Genomic DNA, 10242 nt, shown 5'->3' on the forward strand with positions numbered 1-10242 from the left:
CCTGATATAGTTGACGCTTTCTATCAGACTCGTAGATAAGTCTTAAACCTGAGTTGGATGAAGATAACAAGGTAAGGCAATGGTCTGGCATCACGCCACTTCATCTTTCACTCTCTGTCTTTTTCCAATCTCTCTCTGTCTTTACTGTATCATTCTCTTTCACCCCTCCTATCTCATCATCTATCTCTTTGTCAGCTGCGGACACATCTGTTCAGTCCTTTCACTGCCACTGTTGTTCAGTGAGCGATGTTGCCTTAAGCCCTGGAACATCAGAGGAGCCAAAAAAGCAGGACAATAAAAGAGAATATATTCTTAGGAGCCTTCCAAGGGTTCTTAGCCACTGCCCACAGATAGCTGTTAACATCATTTTTCATTGTTGGAAACATTCCCACTTACAAGAAGAAGTCTAACTTTGTAAGGCACATAAGTGATAAAGCCCTCGAACTTCACTTTCCTCAGACATTGACTGATTTACACGAATTCTCCTCATTGTAGTTGTGCTGAGCATAAGACACAATTGTCAATTGGTTTACAATGGCTGTGAAGGTTATTTTCAACTTTAAGAAACTGCACTTTCACAACCAACCTCAGTTCAACAGTGTTTTAAAGTAGGAATGATGGTAAGGGTTTGAGGTCATTCTATTGATGTGCAAGGGACCACTTAACAGCATAATTCAACCTCATTGAAGAAGCACCTCTCCTTTCTTTCTATGATGAAAAGCGATTAGGCGATACGACACCTTTGCCATTCCTTAATGCAAATCCTCCATTCAGCCCAATTAGCCTTTCTTCCAGAGCGCACACTTCTATTCAAGCTGTCAGTTGGAGGAGCATTAGCCTTCACAACCTGTGTTTGTGCTCGAGGCCCAAAAAGGAAGCATCTCTCTCAGCCCTGCCTATTGACTGCCAGACAGGAATGAAGGATCTCAAAATGATGAGAAGTGCCGCTCTGAAATCTGGGACTGGAGAGTGACAAATGTGACAAAAGCAAAAATGTCACAGAGAAATACTTGGGGTATCTAAGTTTTAAAAGTTAACAGAGGTACAATGAGTGCTGTGGTAGGCCGATGTGTAACTTGAAATTTCACTCATGGGTGACGCTTCAACTATTGCGGTTTTTGTGTCCTTGTCAGAAATAACAGGCACAAAAACACATTTTTTTTTTATCACACTTACTGGACGCCAACAGGAACATACATAAAGTAAATGATAGCTCAGTCATTATATTTATCATATAAAAATTGGCCTTTTATGTTTTTTTTTGCCATATTTCCTTTGTCCCTGCTTAACTTTAAATATAATACTGGCCTAATATTAACTTTACCCATTCCAATTTAATAAAGTCTATCATGTGTTGTAATGTTCATGTCTTTTTCATTTAAAAGAATATGTGTCCCTTAGGTTACTGTCACCGTACGACCCCCTAAGATGGGGTCAATGCATGAGTTGGCACCATAGACTGTATTCTGTGACATCAGCTATTGGATTGGGGACTCACGTTTTGAAGAGTTTTGGTTGTTGCCATCTTTGATTTCTGGAGCCAGAAGAGACCATATTTTGGATGAGAGGGTGAAGCTTTGGGGGAGCAAGGGTTGACAGACTGTGGTGCCCAATGATTGGATGTAAAGACGAATGACATGTCTCCACTTCCTTCTGTACAAAAATGAAGCCAAAATATCCCCGATATATCCGCTGCCATCTTGAGCTGGTATCATTGTGGAAAATCCTCAAGCACCCCTCTACCTGTCAGCATCTACCTGCCCTTAAATTCCCTAGACATCTTACCTGCCTCCCTCGACCTATATGTGGCAGTCCTTTTCCCACTGGAGAAAAAATAAGCATGTGGGCCAGCCTGATTCTTCCATCGTACTGTTTGAACTGAGTTAGAACATGTGACTTTCCTTTGATTTAAATGCATTTAGAGTATCCTTAAAGATCATTACTTATTTGTTGTGTTGATTAAATTTCATTTCAGTTAGTTCCTGATCCCTATGTTTATAGTTATTGTGTTTGCAGTTAAATTGCCTTTGTTTAGTAATCATTATAAATCAGGAAGCATAACGTCTTATGTTGTTAGAAAACCAGCTCAAACCTCCTTAAAATAAAAGAGTGAATTGGAACCTCCTGCTTGTGCTCATTTGTCCTAACCGAAGTACCACCGAGTTGATTAAATCCTTGAACCAGACTCTCCTAAACTCCTAAATATTCTTCAGTCGTCATTTGAGGCCAGAGTCTGAGGAGTAGCAATCGCTGTGATATCAAGTTCTCACCCATACAGCTGAGCAGATAAATTGGAGCAGCACCACTGAGCATGAGCACACCAATTGGCACACGCAGCTGTCAATCATGATGTCAGACTCTCTTTTAATAGCATCAAGTAATTAGCTAAAGTCAAACTTATCAGAAAAATGAACACTTGAACATACATCAGCATGATAAGAACTACCTCAAATGACAGAAACCATCTTTGGTTTTGAGTTATAAGTTTAGCCCATGTCCCATCCACTAACATGGAGGGGGTGGGGTTTATGACCTGTGCTGCAGCCAACCAACAGGGGGCACTCAAATAAGCACAAGAAATATGTGCTCTAGAGAAAGGATCAGCACTCAGTGAATAACCTCCTAAGCCCTATGATAAGCTATTATGGCAAGGCTTAACTATACAGACCACTGAGCAGTGATAACTAACATGTCTTTGGGGTCATCAGGTGGGAACCTCCTTTCACCAGTGTTTTGTCTAGTTGGCCCACGACACCTTCAGGAGGCTAGACAGTGATCTCTGGCGTCCCAGAGACACTCCCCTAATGCCAGCTCTCACTGCTCCCCACACCGACCCAACAACCTCCTTTACCTTACTTACACATGGCTTTCTCAGCCCAAACAGCACCGCCACCTTCAACAAACCCAGGCTCCGTTTATGCGAGCTCCAGGTAGCGACCGTGCAGATACTACCTTTCCTAGCACATTCACCATACTCTGTTTCACATGCTATATATCATAACTCCAATATAAGCTAAAGTTAAGGGAGATAGAGAAGATAAACTCACAGGCTTTCTCAGCCCAAACAGCACTGCCACCTTCAACAAACCCAGGCTCCGTTTATGTGAGCTCCAGGTAGCGACCATGCAGATACTACCTTTCCTAGCACATTCACCATACTCTGTTTCACATGCTATATATCATAACTCCAATATAAGCTAAAGTTAAGGGAGATAGAGAAGATAAACTCACAGGCTTTCTCAGCCCAAACAGCACTGCCACCTTCAACAAACCCAGGCTCCGTTTATGTGAGCTCCAGGTAGCGACCATGCAGATACTACCTTTCCTAGCACATTCACCATACTCTGTTTCACATGCTATATATCATAACTCCAATATAAGCTAAAGTTAAGGGAGATAGAAAAGATTAACTTCACAGAATCAGCAAACACACTCACCTTGCAGCATGGTCTCAAACAAAAGGGATTCAAATAGGCCACTCCCACACTTAAATAACCTTCCACTTCGTGGATTTTCTCCTGAGAGGACTGATTGGTGATTGATTTGATTAGGACTTTTGGGCTGCTGTCATGTTGTCCACTTCATATACAGTCTAAGGTGGTGATGCCTAAGTGGCCTCAGCATCAGCGCCGTTCATTATGTGTAACGTTAAGCCTTGTTAAAATTAAACTTGTACGTAAAATAAAAACATACAGTTGTCATTAGCTATAGAGACCAAAACCATTTCGTACCAGACTGTAAACATGTTTATTTCTGCTTTAAAGTTGGGCATTGTAACATAGGGGTCTATGGGGATTGGCTCACTTTTGGAGCTAGCCTCAAGTGGCTATTCAAGGAACTGCAGTTTGCGCTCCTGTGTTTGCTTCATCTTTCAGCCTCGGAGGTTGCTGCTTAGTCTGAAGCCTTGTTTGTTACTTCTTAATAACCACTGGCATCGTAGCATAACAGTATGGTTTTAGATTCAGCATATATTTGCTCTGTTTAGTGAGAACTGAATTGAAGATTAAGCCACACAGTGTGTGTTGTAAATCCTGGATTTGTGCTGGCGTCCTCTCTTAAAGCTGCTGTTTCCATCATGAATGCTTTTCCTGGCTGTGACCTTGTCAGCGCCTTGTCTGTCTGTCAGCTAGCTGCACTAAAAAGGCTAAAGCAATCTGGCAGCCTCCCCCGGATAAAAGGGGGGGGGGGGGGGGCAGGAGAAACAAGGGTGGAGGGGGGTGAGGGAGATGTGACCTTTACTACTTCCAGAGAATTGTTTTTAGGTAAACAGCCTTTTAGAAATGAGCCAAATGACAGGTTGGCACACACTGTACCACAGAAGGAGAGAGTACGCCTGATTTCATTCATCAGTGTTCTCAAGACTTCTTATCCGTATATTCAGTTTTTTGTCCAAATTCTCAGGTATTTCATGTGCATGGTCTAAAATCTGACATTAAATACAATGTGAGGATATTACAAAGGATCCAACTTTATTTCAAATGCAATATACGATATCTTTGGTACATGATGTTTCCAAGGTTTCACGCCTTGGTTTCTATCCAAAACACAAGACTGAAAAGCAACACGGGAATGTGAGAAGCTCAAGCTTGAAAGCAAGGGACATGAGGACTGAATCTTTTTTATTTATTCAAGTCTTTGTAAGTAACTTCTGATTTCACTCATTTACCACCTCACCAGAATACAGCAGCGTGTCCTTTTTGAGTGAAACACAATGCATACTGATGATGTCCTGGCTTACCAAGGTCAACACCACAGCACTGGCAGCTAATGCCACAGCTTTTGTAATGTAAAGGCAGTCTTTAAAAAATGCACTGAGGTCTCCATCTGTGGTGGGGGGTAATGAGAAAAGGCTCAGGAGAGGTCACGTATATGCACAGCATCAGCAGTGATGACTTTATTGAGACGCTCTTGTGGAGACAAAAACACACTATCTTTCACTCCGTCTCTCCCTCACACACACCCACACACCCACACACACATAGGGTGGGCGCTCCCTCAACCAGAAAGGAGACTGAGATTGGAAATAAAGACCATCCTCTGTGTCTGAGGACTGTGAATGGGAGCAGTAATGTTTTCAATTTGAGCCCTGAGAGCAATAATGGAGCTCATTCGACACCACCTAGATACTGTAGTACTGTTCGCCTTAAAGCTTTAGGATTTTATCATCCTCCACTCTCTCAATTCTTCTACTTTTTTCCCCCCTCTGTGTGCTGTTCATGAAGGGATTAATTTGTGGGATAAGAAGACAGGGGGGTCTTGTTGAGGAAAGTGAGGAGAGCAGAGAAAAAGAGGATAAATGGATGAAGAGGTAAGGGGGAGATGAGTATGCCCGTGTTTGACTCGGGGTGTTATTTCAAACCCTGGCCCCCCTCTCGCATTTGAATGACATCTGCTCCAAGCTGTTTCATTCATTCACACAGTATAAGAATTCAATTTCGCAGCAGAGATTGAGTCTCGGGGGCGAGTGTCCTGCATCTCTCAGTGTTAACATGCTAAGCAGTGCTGGAAAAGAAAGGGTAAATTCATTTGTGTCATGAAATGTAATCCAGGTTATTGTCTCAGCCTCTGAGCTTCCACAAGTATCCTTTGAAAGACTTTTAAACGCTCACTGGGGAAATAATGTTGAGATCTAACTGCTGAGCCAAAGGCAATTGTGAAATATTCAGATCTGAAAAAAACATGATTGCCTTTGTTGACTTGAATATATTGATATTAGAACTGCTTGTTTACCCTTGAAGACTGCTATGTCAGTGCTCAGTAAAAAAGAATTCATAAAGCGCCCAAGTGGTACCAAAGGTGTCGTATAACCCGATCTGGGAGAGAAAACTTCCTGTGAGATGGAAACTGGAATGTCATCAAATAAAAAAAGTCCCAAGGACACCACTTTTTTTTCCGACAACAACAAAGTGGTCGCAATGTCACAGCTCCGCGTTTTCATTCACGACTACGGTCCCTACATCTGACGAAAGGGTGTGCAAGTACGGGGACGTGGTAGTCCGTCTGACCTTTAAGAAATGGATCTAAGAAGACAAAAGTGTGAAAAGAGCAGAGAGAGAAAATGAGAGAAAGGGAGAGATGGTGAGAAGAAAGGAGGAGAAGCAAGATGAAATTCTTTTAAATGAAGGGACAATGGCAGTCTCCTCACTCAAAAACACTGTTAAATCTGCGTGTCTGAATTTCTTGCTCCATCAATCAGAAACAAAAGCCCAAGTCTGTGTAGACAAATTTAACCGCTCATGCTTTTCAGTTTTGCCCTTTATGTCCATTTCTCTCCAAACAAAGAGGCATCGGGGCATCATCAAGAATAGCGAATGTGGTTTTTTCTTTCATGCCCATCAAATAACAAAGACCACTTGTCTGCATCTCATTGTGTCGCCAACAAGTTAATCCATTTGCCTGCTTGGCTGTAAAAGCCAGCATGTTTTATACCCAAACAAACACAGAATATATTCTTAAGCATTCTCTTTATATTATGAATACATGTGAATCTCATCTTTTCAAAAGCACAGCTTAAAAACCAAACTAAAAAGCTGTGATCAAAGCTGAACACTGCATAGATAATAATGCTGCTGATGTGGGACTGATGTCCTTGTGGGTTTTTTGTGTTTGAGGAACATGTAGGTGCACTTCACCTCCAGTTTTCTAATAGTATGCCCATACTGAAAAGATATTTCCGCATTCATTTTCAAAGCATGGCTGATCTTAAGCAGCTATCCATCACTGGACTGTGACCGACACATAAGGTGCAGTTTGATTGGACTGCAAGGACACAGCTGAGAGGAGCCACAGCCTCCGCATGTGAGGGATCTGCTGTGTAGGTGCAGCATAGTTTATCATCCGTCAGTCCAAACAGCAACGCCCCACTTTGATAAGATTATCATGAACTAATTAAGCAGTTACTTTATTATTACTTAAGGGACTTTAGGGACTGTACAAAAGTTATCGGGGGCAGAAAAAGCTGGGGTTTTGTCATTTTTCTTGGGTGTAGCAGAAAGATTCTTCTAACTTTTAACTGGCAGACTTGATTATTTAGAATAATAAAAAAGCCAAAGTCGTTATATAAGAGCTCTGCAATAGAAGTCATGCTTTCGGTTCAATTTGTTTGTTTGTCAGCAGGATTACGCAAAAACTATTGGCCTGATTTTTCTGATGCTTGGCCGCAGGGTGACACATAGGTCAAGAAAGAACCCACAGATATATATACACTAGTCCATACCCATTGAGTGTACAGTTGCCCATGTACAGTTTCACATGGTGTGTGTTTGGGATACAGGTCATAGGAAATTGTAGATTAAATAGTCAACTGAAACCATTAAGAAGAGCAATGTATTCAGACAGAGTTTTTGTGAATTTGATAGTACGATTGCTTTATTGAAAATACAGTAATACCATTGCCAATACTGGTATAGTTAGTGGGCTGAAACTGTACATTAGTAGTTGAGGTAGGACGTTGAAAGGCAGATAGTTAAAGTGTTTATATGTTGTATTGACAACATATAAACACAGTGGGGTGCACTGCTAGCCCTTGTTGCAGCGGTGTGAGCTGGAATCTGGCCTTCGTTCTTTGCTGCATGTCTTCCTTGCTCTCTCTCTCTCCCATCCTTCCTGTCATGTTTCACTGTCCTGCCAAATATGGGCAAAATGAAAAAAATAAAAAAAATTAAACTTTAAAGCATTGTATGTAATGTAAATTAACCACTGCCAGTTCCATGAAGTGCATAACAGAATTTGATATGGTGGTTAGGCCTAGATAAGAAATTAGCTCTCTAGCGTCCCATTTTGTTTGATGGGGTCAATAATGGAGGGGTCCCCTCAGATTATGTGTGATCATAAGCCTACAGTTGCGTGGTGATCGGTGAAACCCTTGAGATGTTATACACCTTTATGTGATGAGCCGCGCCCTCTGCAATATTCATTGCCTTATAGAAGCTCAGTTTTAGGAAGTTTTCCAACTTTTGCCAAGAGGGAACTTTAGATATTGGTCCCTAGATTATGTTCACCGAGTTTCATGCAGATCGGTCAAACTTCCTAGGAAGAGATCAATTTTAAGTGTTTTTCAAAAAATTCAAAATGGCGGAAAATCTATATAAGAGGAAGTTATGGGTTCTTGAAGCAAATTTGTTCCTCATGAGGAGAGGCATCTCTGTGCAAAGTTTCATGTCTCTATGACATACGGGGCATGAGATATGCCCATTCAAAGTTTGCAATTTCAATCGGTTGCTATAGCGCCCCCATCTGGCCAACTGATGTAATATTGCTTCATTCGCATCCTTCCATGACCCTCTACCACTGTGCCAAATTTCACTTGGATTGACCAAGTCAGTGAGGAGAAAAACGTGGAACAGACACACAGACAGACACAGACACACCCACAGACAGAGTTTTCGTTGTTATATAGTAAGATAAGATATACCAAGATAAAGCATTTGACCATAGTGGAATAATGCCATACATCTCAAAGTCCAGTAGATCATAGTAAGGTTCAACAGTGACAAAAAAGCCAGTTGTAAAAACACGTTGACACCACATCACAGCTGCCAGTAATCCTTTTGAGTAGCACTCATGAAGTGGCTCAAACTTCTGCAGAGAGCAGTCGTTATGAAACGCTCAGGGATGGATTTGCATATCATAGAAGACTGGACTATTAGCCACCGCTGAGGTGTGTGCTCTCCGAGTGCCCTTTCAGTTAGAGATGGATCACTGTCTTTCAAAAGAGCATGACATTTTTTACAATACCTTCATTCAGCAGACCTACAGGGAGGTGAAATGAGTCACGTACAGTAAAGTAAGCCTATTATACCAGGTGAGCATCACACATTGCCAACTTCTTTGAGTAATAAGTGAAGTTTTAATGAAACATGTTGACAGTTTGAAACATAGTTCACTTCATTAATGCTTACACGTGTTCTGCACTCCACTGGCCGAGAACTACATTGTCCGTGTGAAAAACCAAAGGTTATCTGTACTGTAAGGGCATGTGTTGTCCTATGCCGTCTCGCGCTCGCCTGCTCTTCGCTGAGAAGTGAACTTTAACTCTTTACTGACAGGGAATGAACTTGTGTTTAGATACTTGCAGTACTTGAGAGATTGTGTCAGTGTATACCATTTGGTTTGCCATACTTTTGGCAGTCGCTTCCAATGTGCAATGAGGCTATGTGAGAAATGTACACTTTTGTTGGCAAAAGCAGGATAGGCAGGTTTTTTTTTTTGTTTTTTTTTTCACTGCTGGTGGTTGTTTCTCAGCTATTGTATTTGCAAAGCTCCTTCTAAAGCTGCACTCTGAGGATACTCAGCTTGACTGACTGAGAGCATGTGCAAAGGGGGGGCTGCACAGCATGCACCCTAACAGGGATTCATACTGCGTTAGAGACTCCTCTCGGCTTTGATTGGTTGTTTTTGTTCTGATGCAGCGCATTCTTGTGAGTGCTATCATGAGCCTTTGGAGGAAAGAACCTGATTTTTTTCACAGATTATCTGTCTTGTGTACTACTGTTGGCATATGGTGACAGTTTCAGCAAATATGACAAAAAGTTATCTCTAGACAAATTACATACTGAGCCTTTAATATATTGTGTTTAAAAAAGAAATACACGAACTTAAATCTCACATGGATTTGAAGTTTTTAATTCTGCGTCAATTCAGGAATATTGTTTTATTTTGAGATATTGGAAGGAGGGTGTTGAGATTTTTCAGACAAAAAAAATAAATAAATAAAAGTAGTCGCTCGCAATTTTCATACAGTCCCTTAATTATTCTAATGAATGTGTTTATGACAAGTTTATGACAAGTTGCTCTTCATAGTTTCTTATTTTATTTATCTATTTTTACCAACTTAAGCTTTCTTTGTTCTTGTTAATTTTTTTCTGGGAAATTATTAATGTCTGCCCTCTTTAAACATGCAGCTTGAGAGAGCTCTGGTTTGCTTTTTCACTGTTTTTTACAACTTTATCATGCACATAACTGTAAATATTTCTTATGTTAACTTGTATTCTATTTTTGCTATATTTTATTGATGTATATATTGTAATTACATTTTCACACTTACAGCCTCAGCACAGTGACAATATATATTTAATTTTTATATTTAATAACTTAAGTGCAAGTGTTTAACACTGTAGCACAAAGCACATTCTATTTTTAATTTTTATTTTTTTTAATGTACATTTTAATTTCTATATTATTTTGTGTTATTTTATTTTATTGCTTTACATACATTTTATACTCTTATTCTTACATCTTATA

Source organism: Epinephelus lanceolatus, chromosome 7 (genome assembly GCF_041903045.1).
Source record: "Epinephelus lanceolatus isolate andai-2023 chromosome 7, ASM4190304v1, whole genome shotgun sequence".
Lineage (NCBI taxonomy): Eukaryota > Metazoa > Chordata > Actinopteri > Perciformes > Serranidae > Epinephelus > Epinephelus lanceolatus.